This window comes from Akebia trifoliata, chromosome 9 (genome assembly GCF_017979445.1).
Source record: "Akebia trifoliata isolate Shusen 1 chromosome 9, ASM1797944v1, whole genome shotgun sequence".
NCBI classification, from domain to species: Eukaryota; Viridiplantae; Streptophyta; class Magnoliopsida; order Ranunculales; family Lardizabalaceae; genus Akebia; species Akebia trifoliata.
In genome coordinates this window covers 24751721-24766896 of record NC_141383.1, presented here as the reverse complement: position 1 = coordinate 24766896, position 15176 = coordinate 24751721, and the positions used below count along the sequence as shown (strand labels likewise).

At 35.4% G+C, this 15176-nt stretch overlaps 1 long non-coding RNA gene and 1 pseudogene across 2 annotated transcripts in view; one reads left to right on the top strand and one right to left on the bottom strand.

Annotated features, from left to right (window-relative positions):
• The window catches only part of LOC147394932 (HIPL1 protein-like), a 36779-nt pseudogene that overhangs the window by 5563 nt on the left and 16040 nt on the right, over positions 1-15176 (top strand). The window lies entirely within an intron of this gene.
• Positions 7000-8949, bottom strand: LOC147394934 (uncharacterized). Its single transcript, XR_015181331.1, has 3 exons — positions 8150-8949; positions 7428-7646; positions 7000-7313 (listed from the first exon to the last, which is right to left on the bottom strand). It is a non-coding gene; the product is annotated as an uncharacterized LOC147394934 (long non-coding RNA).

Genomic DNA, 15176 nt, shown 5'->3' with positions numbered 1-15176 from the left:
CAAGGATTTACGTTGTCCAACAGGGCCCACGACCACGTTTAGATCATGAACAATCACTATTTTCTTTCACAACTTTACAACCCTAGAGGTCTCTATTTATGAAAACCGAGACTTGTTGAAAGATGTCTATCTCCCCAAAATAGAAAACCCTGAAGAAAATATTACATAATTGCCATTTTTTTGTAATCCTAAAAAATTTGATCCTTGAGCTCCTCAATTCTGCGTACCGCCAACAGAAAACAAGAGATTTACATAACACCTATTGTTATTCTTCGATTCTTAACTATCCGTGGGACATTTGTGGAAGGGCTTGGTAAGAGAAGTTGGTTAGCGACCTCCCATTATTGTTCTTCCTATTCGTAGGTAATTTTATGGCACGGGGAAGAGTCCATCGGGTTGGACTAGGATTCGAGAAAGGAGATTAAAGTGATTTAGAACTGGCTCTTTTCATGTTCCCTCATAATTAAAATGGGAGAATGTTGGGTTAGATATCTTGAATTAAGGTCTAAGGGGTATATTTCATCAAAAATACCCAATCTGGGATCACAGGGAAATTTGATGTATAATGGCAAATAATATGGTATTCTAAATTTTTAATGTGGACGTAGGCTTAGTTGAATAATGCAAATCTTGTGTTTCTTGTTAGGTTTTTTGCCCCATAAATCCCTAGATCTAGGGACTCTTGCTCACAGAGATTAAATATGACTACATGTTGGATCATCCTAAAAGAATTCAATTATCTTTTTAAATAGATGGATAAGGTCCTTTACATGTTGGATCCCATTTTTCCTTTTTATTAGCTGTCGGGCAAGGGTCCCGTTGTAAAGAGGCATCATCGGGCTGTTTGTTGTTCATCATCCTAGGTAACAATATGAATTCTTCTCGTAGTCTCCCTATCCGCAGAGTTAGTCGTCAGTTCCTTCCTTCTCCAACCACAATATGCCAGTCAGTGTCTATGTCTCCCATGTGGCCACACGTAATTTGTGATTAACACCGCGATCTGGTTCATCATCTCAACTATCATGTTGGCCGTGGAATCATTATGAGGGGAATACTCTTCATCTGTCGCTATATCAACAAGCATGATCTTCCTACGTGACATATATAACACTCCAAAGCCTACATGGCACCATGTCAGCAAATCCCTCTTCAAATGGGGAGCAGATCCTCTGTGGCGCGTTTCTCCTGTAGCTCTTGTTTTTACAATCCAAAGAACATCAAATTGAATTAAAATAACACAGATATCTTGGATTCATGGTTTAGATCAGATTAAAAAAAAAAAGATTTTTTGGGGCTCTAATCTAGTGTTCGAAATTGGATGGTCACTAAACTCCTTAACATTAACGATTGGATGAAACCTCCTTGATGGCATACACTCAACTGTTGGTTGGAGCTACAGAGGAAACATGCTACAGATGATCCGCTCCCCTTCACGTGGCATTACACCTCGATCACCATCTAAATTTATCACCAATGTATGTCCAGCGCATGATTTCAAAACTCGATTTGACATCTCGTCCCATCCATTAATAAGACTAATATATCTTTTCACTAAAAGACAAAATGTGAAAGGGTATTATTGAAAAAAAAATTGTGTTCGAGAATGCTAACGTCCTCCATGTGTTAAAGGAAATGAAGCTCAGAATAGGCAAGGAAATCAAGCTCAGAATAAGCTGTCAAATTTGTAAAATATTGTGAATTGATCTCTAGTTATTTGTTTCCTTATTTGTAAATGATTAGGCTTAATCATAGGCAGTAGAACAGGATCTTAATGTGTTACAATCACTATAAGATTGTAACCTCTGTTTGTTTTGAGTATTCAATTCAAAGTTGTTTTCATTCACACTTTATTTTCTTTCATGGTATCAGAGCATAACTTGGGTATCAAAACAAACCACAACAGCAAATCCTAAGCCGACTTCCATGGGAGACGAGAGACAAAGAAGCACGGCTTCAAGTGCAAAATGGGATAATCCCAATCATCAACTTTACCTTCACCATTCAGATCAACCCGGTGCTATCCTTGTGCCACAACCCCTGGTCGAAGACAACTATAGCACATGGAGCCAATCCATGACTATGGCTTTGACAGTCAAAAACAAAATCGGACTCATAGATGGTTCAATCAAGGAGCCTGATGAAAAGAATCCAGAAGAACGTCAACAATGGAATCGCTGTAATAATTTAGTCAAGACTTGGCTGCTAGGATCGATGTCTAAAGAAATTGCTAGCAGCGTCATCAATTGCAAGGATGCCAGACAGATGTGGGTCGATTTGCAAGATCGATTCTCACATGTGAACGTGGTACAATTATTCAATGTTGAGAACGGGATTCATGACTGTGTGCAAGGTAACATGTCTGTAGGATCTTATTTCACAAAACTGAAAGGTTTATGGGATGAGCGTGATGCACTTTGTACCTTTCCAACCTGCACTTGTGGATCAATCAAAGAAGTGACTGCATATTTAGAGACACAGAAGACCATGAAGTTCCTTATGGGCCTTAATGACTCGTATGCAGGTGTTCGCAGCAACACTTTGCTACAGGATCCGTTACCCATAGTAAACAAGGCATACTCACTGGTTCTTCGTCATGAGAAACAATTGGAGGTGACAACCGGAAAAAGCCATAGTCAACCAGATGCTGCTGTTTTTGCCGTGAAGGACTCAAGACGTGAGTCTGAAGGTGAATTAAAATGTTCTAGATGTAATAGAACGAACCACACAACTAAAAATTGTCGTGCACATCTCAAATGCACCTTTTGCGGTTGGAAGGGACATACGGTTGAATATTGTCGCAAGAAGAAAGCGGCAACTGAGGCTGAATCTAATGCAACAATTTCCAAGGGAAATCAAGTTGCATTGACTGAAAGAAAGGAGATGAACTTTCCCTTCACAGCTGAAGAGTGCAAACAAATACTAAGCATGTTGAAAAGTAAACCTTCTTCTGCCAACCATGTTAGTAATTTCCCAACTCATGATGAACTTTCAGGTAAAGTTTTCTCACTTATCTCTAATGGTAAGAGGAGTACTTGGATTTTGGACAGTGGGTGCACAGATCATATGATTTGTGATCAAAATTTGCTCACGTATTCAAGACCCGTTAATGACCGTACTGTGGAATTGCCAAATGGCTCAGTGGCACAAGTGACCCACATTGGCAAAGTTGTTCTGTCCCCTGATTTGATTCTTGATAATGTTTTGTGTGTCCCATATTTCCGATTGAATTTAATTTCAATTAGCAAATTGGCCTCTGATTCATCTTGCATAACCATTTTTCTAAGTCAATTTTGTGTCATTCAGGACCTACGTTCGGGGAAGATGATTGGGACGGGAATTGAACGGGAGGGTCTTTACTATCTTGATCAAGCTAAGAAAGGAACATGCAACCATACCCAAATTCCCAACCCGAATCTCTGGCATCAACGCCTTGGACATCCTTCAGCCAAAGTCACTCAGTTATTTCCTTTTTCACATTTCAAAAATAAATCTTGTAACACCGACAAGTGCTTAATTTGTCCGTTGGCTAAACAAACACGGCTTCCATTCCCTTTAAGTTCCATTACTACTACATCTCGTTTTGATTTGATTCATGTTGATATTTGGGGTGGTTATAAGATTCCTTCTATTTCGGGTGCAAAATACTTTCTTACTATTGTTGATGATCACACTAGATGCACATGGATTCATCTTATGAAACACAAATCAGATACTAGGGATCTTCTAGTAAACTTCATCAACATGGCGGAAAATCAATTCAATTCCAAAGTCAAAATCATTCGTAGTGACAATGGCTCTGAATTCAAACTTGAAAGTTTTTATGCACAAAAAGGTATAATTCATCAAACTAGTTGCATCAATACTCCACAACAAAATGGAGTTGCCGAACGAAAACATAGACATTTGCTAAATGTGGCACGTGCTTTGCTTCTTCAAGCTGGCCTTCCGAAACAATTTTGGGGTGATGCTATTCTTACTTCAGCATATCTCATAAATCGAACACCCACTCCTCTTCTCCAAGGAAAAACCCCATATGAAAAATTCTTCAACAAAATTCCAAATTATTCCCATTTACGAGTATTCGGTTGCTTGTGTTTTGTTTCTACTCATGCACAAAATCGTTCAAAGTTTGATCCTCGAGCATCGCGATGTATCTTTCTTGGATATCCCTATGGGCAAAAAGGGTATCGAGTCTTTGATCTTGTTCAGAAAAAGGTAATGGTTTCAAGAGATGTTATTTTCTTTGAAACCACATTTCCTTTCCATATTACTACATCTCTTAATAATTTTGATACACCACAATTTTGGTTCTCAAATAATGACCCATCTTTAAGTTTTGATATAGATTCTCTGTCCAAGCCCAATTCTTCTTTTCCTTCTTCAAATGGGCCTTCTTCTCTCACAAGTCCAAATGAACAACCAACTCTCACTACACCCACAACTGAACCTACTTCTCCCATCTCTTCTCTACAGCACATACCAAATGTTACAACATCATCACCATCCATCATCCAAACCATTACCACTCCATTGCAGTCACCGATTGCACCCATCCAACCACTTCGACGCGGCAGCCGTTCCATCACAACTCCTCAATATTTGCAGGACTTTCATATCGAGATGACCCTCCCTTCAAGATCTGAACCGACGTCGTCCACGAATCTGGTCAAAACTTCAAGTACTGCTCATCCTCTTTCTAAATTCTTGTCTTATGATAACCTTCTCATGTTCACAAAGCATATACTACTCAACTCACCCTCCTCAAAGAACCCACAAGTTTTTCACAAGCTGTCCAAAACCCAAAATGGTGTGAAGCTATGCAACATGAGATAGCTGCTTTACAAGCTAATAGGACTTGGAGTTTGGTGTCATTGCCACACAATAAGCGGCCAATCGGCTGCAAGTGGGTGTATAAAATAAAATGAAGGCCGATGGGACAGTAGAAAGGTATAAGGCCAGGTTGGTGGCCAAGGGTTACAATCAAGTCGAAGGGGTAGATTACAAGGAAACTTTTGCCCCGGTGGCCAAAATGGTAACCGTACGCATCTTACTTAGTGTGGCAGCCTTGCGTGGTTGGCATCTACATCAATTAGATGTTAACAACGCATTCTTGAATGGTGATCTAAATGAAGAAGTATACATGTCCTTGCCTCCTGGTTTCGAACGAAAGGGGGAGAAACGTGTTTGCAAACTTCACAAATCTCTGTATGGATTGAAACAAGCTTCTAGACAATGGTTTATCAAGTTGTCTAGTGCACTCAAAGCCGCAGGATTCCATCAATCTCTGTCTGACTATTCTTTATTCGTCCGAAGTCGTCAAGGTAGCTTTTTGGCATTACTTATATATGTTGATGATGTGATATTAGCTGGGAATGATTTGCAAGACATAGAGAACACTAAGTTTTTCTTGTCCAAGCAATTCCAACTTAAGGACTTGGGGCAACTCAAATATTTCCTTGGCATAGAGGTTGCAAGATCACAACATGGAATAAGTTTGTCGCAGCGAAAATATGCCTTAGAAATTCTAGATGATGCTGGATTCTTGGGTGTTAAACCTTCTCGGTTCCCTGTTGAACAGAACATGTCACTCACACAATCCAATGGAAAGCTTTTGGATGATGCATCAACATACAGAAGGTTAGTTGGAAGGTTAATCTACCTGACTGTAACTAGGCCTGATCTGACTTATGCTGTACATGTGTTGAGTCAATTTATGGACAAACCTCGGCAACCACATCTGGAAGCAGCTCATAAAGTGCTCAAGTATATCAAACAAACACCTGGGCAAGGCATTTTATTGCCATCTACAGGTTCACTTCAGTTACAAGCATTTTGTGATGCTGATTGGGCTCGCTGTAAGGACACAAGAAGATCAATCACAGGCTATTGTATTTTACTTGGTCAAGCACCAGTTTCTTGGAAGACCAAGAAACAGACAACGATATCTCGTTCAAGCGCAGAAGCAGAGTATCGCTCTATGGCTACTACATGTTGCGAAATTACATGGTTGAAAAACATTTTGAAAGACTTGAAGATAAACCACACACAACCAGTAACTTTGTTTTGTGATAATCAAGCAGCTATGCACATAGCATCAAATCCAGTTTTTCATGAGCGAACTAAACACATAGAAATAGACTGTCATTTGGTACGTGAGAAAATTCAAGAAGGAATGATTCGGACAGCCTATATTCGAACTACAAATCAGCCGGCAGATTTATTTACTAAGCCATTAAGCTCCACACAGTTTGAAGCCTTACTTAGCAAGTTGGGTGTCATTAACATACACTCCAACTTGAGGGGGAGTGTTAAAGGAAATGAAGCTCAGAATAGGCAAGGAAATCAAGCTCAGAATAAGCTGTCAAATTTGTAAAATATTGTGAATTGATCTCTAGTTATTTGTTTCCTTATTTGTAAATGATTAGGCTTAATCATAGGCAGTAGAACAGGATCTTAATGTGTTACAATCACTATAAGATTGTAACCTCTGTTTGTTTTGAGTATTCAATTCAAAGTTGTTTTCATTCACACTTTATTTTCTTTCACCATGAGGTCCAATACCAAGACCTCATGGAGGACGTTAACATTCTCCAACATATTTTTTTTCAATAATACCCTTGTCAATTGTCTTTTAGTGAATAAAATAGGAGCATGTTGATCTTTTACATAATTAATGCTAACGTCCCCATGATGTCTTAGACCTCATAGAGGACGTTAACATTCTCCAACACATTTTTTTTTTAATAATACCCTTGTCAATTGTCTTTTAGTGAATAAAATAGGAGTATGTTGATCTTTTACATAATTAATGCTTGTTTGCATTGATTCCCAAATCATTTATTGCTAACAAGATATTTAATTATAAAAATTAAATACCCTTAGCATTTATTATGTAAATAAGCATTAATTATGTAAAAAGATTAATATACCCTTATCTTTTCATTAGAAGACAACATTTGGAAAGGTATAATTTAAAAAAAAATATATGTTGGAGAATACTAACGTCCCCTAAGCCTATATGTCCAACTAGCAAGGACGAGACAACTAGTCTCTTCGAGCACCATATCTTATCCAAATCCTCCGAGTACATGCAATATCCGACAAACCATACATATACACCAGGTAAGCAAGGAAAAATCTTTAGCATTTTCCAACACATTTTTTTCAATGATACCCTTTCATCATCATAAAACTTGCAGATGGAGCACAAGTATTTTGCCATGGATAAACCATTACAAGAAACATTAGAGCATATCGGACCAATATGTTGAACTTTCAAACATTTCATGCACATCACCTTGGCAGTCGATTTCCTGAATACATATTGAAAGCAACAAGACCCAACATGAAAAAGGGAGGGGAGTGGGGAACCAACGAAAAACATGAAAATGGGATAAAAGTAGAAATTTAACCAAGACGACACATACTTGTCCATTGAATGATCAACCACATCATCGTGGCAATATATGCATGTAAATAACTGATTGCAACAAGCAGCGAAAAGTTTACAGTTTCTCTTGTAGTGTTTACAACCAAAAGTTTGTTTGAGTGGATCCCGAAAAGAAGGAAATTGACCAGGAATTTCTCCATCATTGCTTGTAAAAATTACTTCTTGATGAGGTTTCTGTTGCGTAACAAGCCATCGACTGAAACATGAAGGAAGCTTCTGTAAATTTCCACATACATGTTTAATAAGCATATATATATATATATATGACATTGTACCATGGTTTAAAATATCGGAATGAATACGTTGATACGAAACATTGACCCCGAATGTTTCAGAAATGTATCGGAACGTATCAGTTTGTATCGGCCCATACCATATTGGTTCTTTCATTAACTAAAACATTCTATCGATACAATATTTTAAACCATGTATTGCACAAAAGAAGAGTCGGACAACCCAAATTTTTTGTGATAGGGTGCTGATAATGATAATAAAAGAGGAAATCAAGATGTCCAAGCACAAAATGTATAGATATCATCATAATCGAAGCCTTATCCCAAATATTTGGGGTCGGCCAAACAAATCATGTTCTTTCATTCAATTCTGTCCAGAGAATTGAAGCCTTCATCGAAGCATCATCAACATCATGGTTAAAAGATAAATACAAAAAATGTAAATAAATAAACTATTAACGTCAACCTTATCAGCAGGTTCTGGATTATGTATGACTTATTTTGAGGATCTAATGTAGTGTCACGTGACACTCTTCGAATTGCAGCCTCCATATCTTCCTGACTCAATATCAAAATGTGCTCCTCTTGATGCCTAAATTTCTGATTAACGGGTTAAATTTCACTTGGTTTCTCAACCCGATATGTGACATCTATTGCTTTCTGGCATTTCTGCTTCTCGTTGCATTCTGAAAGTTGGTAAACTACCCACTTCCCTACTCAAATTCTTTGTTTTATCATCTTCAATTCCATTTTCAGAAAGTTCAAAATTAGCACCAATAGATCTTTCGGTGGAGATGTGACGTCTTCATCGCCAAAAGTCTTTATTTCTGGATCACCAAAACCTTCCTTTGATAGATAGGAAGCAACAATTTCCAATGAATCCACTAACCAAGAAGGGCAGATGGTTGGTTCCTTCATCACCACGGTTATATCATGCTTGTTCGTGCCTTCCCACCATTCCGATAACCGTTCATCAAACGTGGTATTTTTCGTCACTTTACGCCATAACAACATCATACCATGTTGTTCTCCAGGTGTTAAGGATGCCATACGCCAAGGTATCATTTCTAGCATAATTTCAGCTTTTGTCCTTCCAAGTATGCATCCAATGATCTTACTCTGCTCCTCGTCAGAAACGTACTCTGTAAATAAAGGCCAAAGTTCAATTTCTTCATGACGAAAATGCTTTCCCAGTATGATACACATTGTTTTACACATTCCATGGAGTTTCATACACAGCTGACAATACTTCAGCATTCTCATTCCAATGTCACATCCGCAACAGCAGAAATTTCACGAAGAATAGTGGAGATATTGTTGAAATGCTCCCGTTCTAATTTGTGGTCAATACGATATGAATAGCTAATGTTTTGGGATTTCCCCTTGGCTTCTAGAGCTGGGAAGGCGATTTCATCTTTGTTGTCACTATGGATTTGATACAGAAGCCGTAAGAAATGGAAGCGCTGATGAAATTCCATGAGGAACCCAACATTTTCAGCCATCTGAGGTATTCTAGATCATTCATCAAGCCCTTGAGGAAGAGAAAGATGTGGTCAATTGGTTTGAGTTCTGGATTGAGACTAGAACCGACCTCGCTTTTCTCATAAAGAAATGTCGAGGGGAAATAATTTCTTTAAAGCCTTGGGGAAAAATACCCGTAGATTGATTTCACTGGAGTACAATGTGCTGTACTTGTCTTCCACGTTGTGGGATGAAGAATCAGAAGCGCTATTGTTTGCCTTATTAGGTCGAACATCTACATCTAAAGGAAACCCGGTGCTCTCCTTGAATTTTTCGGGTATGAAAGAACTTTTGTTCCTAAACATTTCTTGCAACTCTTTTCTGAATTTCTCAATGGAGTTTTTCCCAGGATACCCAATCCAGACCCACTCATGCAAGAGAGATGCGAAAGATGTGTCAGACTCAAATCCTGTACATTGGAAGGAAAGGGATTTTGGGTTCAGTAAATACTAAAATAAACAATTGGTATCAAATGTTTTTTATTGTGAGCATTCAAATAATTCAAAAACAGACCTGCCATCTTTATACAATGAAGAACAGCCTTCGATTCATTCTCAGTTAAATGTACTGAAAGCCAAGTTATCACACATTTCATATGGCATCATATGAAGGCTCGTGTTTAATAATAACCTTTGTTGCATATCGTGGTTACAATGCTCGCGAATGAGAGGAAAGACCTAGTGAGAAATAAATATTAGTGAGAAAGGTATCATTAAGTGTTAAATGCTGCTCTAAAACTATTTAGGCAATTTACATAAATTGTTCTCGGGAGCAGAATTGGCAGATGTAGGATAAGTTTAACAGTTAGTGTAACTCATCCATATTCGTCTAGAGCCTGTTTGGACACACATAAAAAAGTAACTTTGTGTTGATTTATCAATTAATCATTGAATACGATAAAATATTTATTCGTCATCAACAAAATTTTGTTAATTTTGAAATCTTACCAAGTTAGTAAGGTAAGTGTTTCTCATGTGCAAACACATGTGTGAAGAGGGCTTATTTTTAATTTAAAATACTAATCAAAAGGATTTTAACATTTCATAGAGAAAATGTTAATTTTGTAATTTGAAAATTAACAGTATAGTCGTGTGATTGCAATTCTTTAGGTTTTATTTATTTATCAAAATGACCTTGTTTAAATGTAAAGGTGGGGGGCATTTGTGAGATCCAAATTTGTTTAGCTCCTTGTTTAAATGTTAATTTTATAATTTGAAAACTAACAACAAGGTATTATATTCTATTAAATGGTGAAAGATATTTCTATTTTATTCATTTGTTATTATTTTACAAAAAAAATTAGAAATTCAAAATTCCTAGTTTTCCATCAGATTTGTCTTTTTAAAGAGCTTCAAACACAATGTTGAGACTTCATAATATCTTTAGATATTGTAAGTATCTATATTAAAGTTGAATAGATATATTTTTGTAAAGTGTTTAATGGATTATAAAGTATATTTGATGACTTTTATTATTGAAAAATATATATGTTATTATTTATATGTTCATCCGATTTTCAACCTAACATATTTAACATTCAAATCTTAAGAGTAAGATACACTTTTTGAGGATTAAAAAATGATATGAATTTTAATTAAAAAATCAATGCCTTTTTAAAAGAGTTTTTTTAGATATATTTAAATAATGAATAATGCTGCAGTGCCTCGGACTGGAACCTCATATAGCACTTCTTGATGAGAAAGTGACAAAGTGTATGGGAACCATATATTCTTTCATCGAGATACGAGTTAAAAAGTATCCATGGTTTCTACCACTTTCATGTCAAGAAGTGCAATATGAGGTTTCTAGCTTGAGGTCACTCCGACACGACTCTTAAATGATTTATCCAAAAGGTTGAAGATTTTGAAGATGACTGATTTTTGAGAGTTTGAAGATGATTGATTCTTGGGAGAAAATTTTACCTAGAGAGTTAATTTTTGAGTGTGTAGGAGTAACATTGAAATGTACATTGATTCTCACATTGTTGATGTAAAGGTTCAAGCATGATCATAGATTCTTTTCACTTGTATCTCGATGAAAAGCATCTATGGTTTTGTACATACATCCACGTTAACAATGTGAGAATCAATGTACATTTTAATATTACTTCAACATTTTCCTTTTTTTATTTATTTATTAGAGATTGAAGACAAGGGTATTTTAGGTCAGTATATAAAAAAATTCCATAGGAGTTGAAAATACAAGTAGTATCTCTAATATTCATTGAAGGATGGAGGGGCATGTTTAAATAGCCCTAAACAAGGCGTGACCTGCGCGTGTGTACTTCTCCTGGCCGACACGAGCAAGTTTTGGTCATCCATGTGTCTTATTACATCGTGTGAACCCCAATTACACTTCCATCAATTATTTGATATCGTACGGTTATTAAAAAGTAATCGTTTATAAAATTGAAGCCATCACGTATCACGAGAGATGACTTTTGACAAAGAATCTCACGTTTACTAGCCAAATGTTTATCACGAGAGATGACTTTTGACAAAGAATCTCGCGTTTACGAGGAAAATGTATAGGTAATGATTTTGATCTTTTCGTAAATATTTTCTAGAAGGACCTTAGTTGTAATTGGTTAAAGATAGTTTCTACGGCTTCTTCTGTATACTAAGAGCCGATCTAAATTGACTTTGTAAATAACTAAAGAATTAACACTTGGACTTAATAATAATAATAATAATAATAATATAGGAGTGACCTCAAGATTGACCTCAATTCACACTTTGCTGATGTGGAGGTGTGTGCACAGAATCATAGATTCTTTTCATTCGTATCTCGATGAAAAGTATTTATGATTTATATCCACATCAACAAAGTGTGAATTGAGGTCACTTCAGCAAGATTGAAAAAAATCTTGCCACTTGGCACTTTTCATTGTTGTTTCTCTCAAGGAGAATTCAACGGTGCTTTGAGAAAAAAAAAAAACTGCATTAAATCCCTTATTTTCCTTACCATGAAGTCTTATTTCCTACCACACCTCGTGTTGCATTAACCACGTAGTTAGAATCTACACTCGATAGAAGCTGATGATGTCCGTCCAACCTTCCAAACTTTAAGTGCTTCATGTACCTCTTAGAGTTCAATCAAAATTAATTTTCAAAATTACAAAAATAAAAAACCCTTTGATCAATAATTTAAATTTCAAATAAACCCTTTTGTTACATGTGTGTTTACACATGCCTCCGGCCAATTTATTCTAAATTTTGCCCAATTCTTAGCTTACCAAAAGTTAGAAAGTGGTTTAGCAAACAGAGCATACAAGAAGCCCAAATTAATATCTTGTTTGGTAAAGACATTTCATTACCATGTAGGGGATATCCCCAATCTTCTAAATATTTTTAAAAACAGGTGATAACTTTGGATTCTTACCATGTTTTTTGATTGAAACTTAAATACATGTCCATGGGTACTCAAAAGATTTTCCCAAAAGTCATCAACTTGATTACAAAACCAAAGATCTCTTTAAAGACATTTTGGTTCCATTATTCTTTGAAATAAAAAGAAAAAGTTATTATGTCATCAGTTTGATTACCCTTGAGAGTATGTAAATAACCATAACATTCTTTATTGAAGGTTGATATGACCTTTTCAAAAATTACAAAATTGGATATAAAAAAATTATTTACAAAAGTGGTTATTTTGTAAATGACTTTTTCGCTATTTTTTTTGTTAAATAGCAGAAATTTAAAAAATTGTTGCATTTTATTTTTGAATAATAATATTTGGGCCAATCTTATCATAGTTTCCTACTAATCTTAGGTGGCACTTTCTATTCGTGATCTTGAGGAATAGTTTTAATATTATTGTCTTTTTCTCTCATTTCTTTTATAAAAATATCCCACTAATTTTATTATTTTTACCCTTATGCCCCTCCTCTCTGCCTCCCTCCTCTTTTTTCTTTTCTTTTACCTTATTGTCTTTCCACTTTTACAACCCTTAATCTCAAAGAGGATGTGTCGTACATATTCATAGGTTAATTAATAACGAATAATGTTGAAGTGACCTCAGATGCTTTTCATTGAGATACGAGTGAAAGCATCTATAATTCCTATCCACTTTCAAGTCAAGAAGTGGGATATGAGGTTTCAGCTTGAAGTCACTCCAACACGACTCATTAATAAATTTTCTGATTAATTCATCAATTCACCCATTTAATCTGCTAATAGAATTATATAAATTTTTAAAAGATAAATATATATTTTTTCTTTTCGACTTGCTCAAGTCATCTCAAATAACAAACAAGTGAACTCGACCAGTTTTGAAACAACTATGAACATGTGTAAATCATGTCCACGTGGAGCCTCCACCCAACAACACAACACAGGCTAATGAGAAAATGAGAAATTGTGATCCAGTGCTCAGTGTGATGTTCACGACATGACTTGGACTAATACTTTAGATTCTGCCTTATATGTTTTTAACGTGTTGTCGTTTTTTAGACTTTAGAAAATTTGGGAAGGCATCTTGGGGAACTTATATCGTCTTTATGGTCTACAAGTGATCCAACAATAATGCTAAAGGATGTGTTGGACCCGCACCTTTCACCTCCTACTGATCAACAATTTGAAGACAAAATTTACTTTCTATGAATTAAGTTTTTCATAGTTTCTTCTTGTAATTGAATGGCAAAAACTTTGTCAACTAAATGCCCTTATTTTTGTTGTTATTTAAGGAATATATATTATTAATAGTGCGAGGAGAATGGCCAATATTGTGTATCCCGGAAGGATACTTGTATGAGTGGTTACAATATTGTTTCCTACTAATCATACATTCATATGTGGTACTTTCTGTTTGCCACATAATATTTCTTATAACAAAAAATGCTGTAACTATAAGCTTTAAACAAATTGAAATTGAAAACTAAACTTGATAATGGATTATCAAAAACTCAAAAATTAACTGATTTGGTAAAAAACTGAAACCGTGTTGATAATGAAACCCAAAATCGATTTGGATTAAAATCCTAAATCGAAAATTGATCTGATTTGGGGATCTATTTGAATACACTTCACAAAATTGAAATTGATTTAGATCAAATCTATCTTAGGGTGTAAGATAGATTTGATCACAATCTTAAATTGAAATTAATGGGGGATCGATTTGATGTAAATCAAGAGCTTAATTTAAAACTCAATTTAAATTAACTACAAACATCATCAATCGAATCAATAATCTACATCAATCTCACAATTATTTTCATCAACAATAAATCATTATCGTTGTAAAAAGGACAACCCAACCTATATAGGTTTGGTAAACTTGTCTTTGATACCACATGTAAGAGCAATTTCAAAGCATCACCTATTCCACTCTCCATCCCCTCTCAACATCATAAAATCCAAAATAGGAGTCTTCAATGTGCTACCGTCTTTTTCATGTATTAATTTTGGGGATTATGCAAATAATGTTTTGGGGCGGGTTTCTTCTCCATATCCATCATCTTCATAGTTGTTGAAGTAAATAGAATTTTGAAGATAAAAGGGGACAAAATGTTATATATTTAGTAATTACTTGATAAATTATTGATTAATTCGACAATTCACTTGTTTAATCAATTAATACTTTATTTAGAGAATTTTATGAACTTTAGAAGAAGAAAAAAACAAAATATTTGTGATTTTGACCACAATGACTTGCTCAAGTCATCTTAGATAAAAAAAAGTTGATGTGATGGATGTTCAAATTGATTGTCTTGCTTTGGCGGGATGACTTACTCGAGTCAACTTGAGAAATTTTAAAATCATGGTGAACATTGATAACAACAACTTTTCTTTATATGAGACGACTTGAGCAAGTCATTGAAGTCATACTCACAAATTTTTTTCTTCTTCTGAAGTTCATGAAATATTCCAAATAAAGGATTAACAAAATAAATTAGTGAGTTGACAAATTAATCAATAATTTCTCAGTTAATCCCTAAATATATAACATTTTTACCTTTTATCTGCAAAATTCTA